Below are 1473 nucleotides of genomic sequence, written 5' to 3' on the forward strand. Positions count from 1 at the left end.
AAACAATATTTGTTGCAACTTTTTTTTTTCCTTCCGATAGTTATTAGTGTGACGGGAAGGGAGACGGACTAGTTTCGTTTCGTTTGTATCAAAGTTTTTATATAGTCTAATGTTGTAATTATATAAACCGGATGTATATATCCCCGACTATATAAAGCGCGTGAGTACGTGTTTCGGTCATTTGCGGAGCAGTTTGTTGGCTGTTGCTGAGGTATGTGCTTTATAAGTCAATCAGCAAGACTGGGGGGAAACCATAGCGTATATGTAAGATATATACAGCTTAAGCATGTTGAAAACAATCCATAGTTTAAGACTTAGCCATTTTAGTAATCGAACTATATTTTTTCATGATGTATTAACGTTAATCTCCTTTCTTCATAGATCAGTATGTATTTTATGACTAGAATTAATATATACTTATTTTTTTCGCTTTTCCGGTGAATCTAAATATTTTTTTATCTTTTATCTCTTGATAAAAAGACATGACTTTAATGTAATATGTATTTTGTGTATAGATTTACGGTGATCTAACTGAAACGGTTCTGCCGTGAGTGGAATCTGCGGTAACCTGCAGCCACGTGGATTCATCTGTTGCATTCCGTTCTCACACATTACTACACGTGGTCTCTTGCTGTTTATTGTGCTACTGATTTTTCTATTTCGGTGATGACATTCGCTATTCTGAAGATCAGTTGTTCTCTTCGCGGTGCAGTTTTTGTGCTTTCGAAGTTCTGACAACTTTTTACATTGCTGTCTTTTGAGGCATTTGTCTGAGAAATTACATTCAGTACAGTCCTAATTGGGTTTTTTTTTAAATCCTACCCTGCTGTCCATACGACTACCAGAGTCTGCTTTTGTATAGGTTTTTTTAGTTCTATATCTTTTATAGTTTCAAATATATGTGTTGCGGTTAATTTTTTATATCGTTTCAGTGAGAAATTGTTAAGCTTGATGGATTCGTAAAATTTTTGTACCCAAGCTGTCCGCATGTGTCGATCGAGCCATAATTTACTAGTGTATCAATTAGTAGCCCTTTAGTGTATGCCTGTTTTTAATGGTAGCTCTTTCATTTGTCTCATTTAAATTAAGAGATGTTTTGCTAGTTAGTTTTAATTTTTACAGAAGCCATTAGGATGTTAATTTTCGTCGTTCCTCGTGGGCGATCTGTGTACTGCCGTCTGTTACGTTTGACCTCAACCTTACTGTGACGGTCAACAATGTTACCCTTGCTAAATATATCACTGTACCGTTGTAGTTCTACGGAAATGTCCCAAGGGTGATGATCTTGTGGATCGACTGATTGTCTTGACGATTTCCTTTTGCCCCTATCTGACTTGGGGATCCAGATGGACTATATGTAATCTGAACCTTTCCACCCCTTATTTTTTATTTTTTACCTAATCCCACGTTTTAGGCTATGGCGATTCTGATTCTGAAAAAAAAAAATTTCAAATTTTCGATTTCTCCCCCCCC

The 1473-nt window shown here is 36.1% G+C and overlaps 1 protein-coding gene and 1 long non-coding RNA gene across 2 annotated transcripts in view; one reads left to right on the forward strand and one right to left on the reverse strand.

Moving 5' to 3' along the window:
• Positions 1-1473, reverse strand: part of LOC106872037 (serine/threonine-protein kinase 33) — a 224305-nt gene that overhangs the window by 60971 nt on the left and 161861 nt on the right. The window lies entirely within an intron of this gene.
• LOC106882891 (uncharacterized) overlaps positions 128-1473 on the forward strand; it is a 4659-nt gene continuing 3313 nt past the window's right edge. The window contains exon 1 of the long non-coding RNA XR_001411046.2: positions 128-211. This is a non-coding gene — a long non-coding RNA (uncharacterized LOC106882891). The remainder of the gene's footprint in view (positions 212-1473) is intronic.

The sequence above is a fragment of the Octopus bimaculoides genome, chromosome 21, assembly GCF_001194135.2.
Source record: "Octopus bimaculoides isolate UCB-OBI-ISO-001 chromosome 21, ASM119413v2, whole genome shotgun sequence".
NCBI classification, from domain to species: Eukaryota; Metazoa; Mollusca; class Cephalopoda; order Octopoda; family Octopodidae; genus Octopus; species Octopus bimaculoides.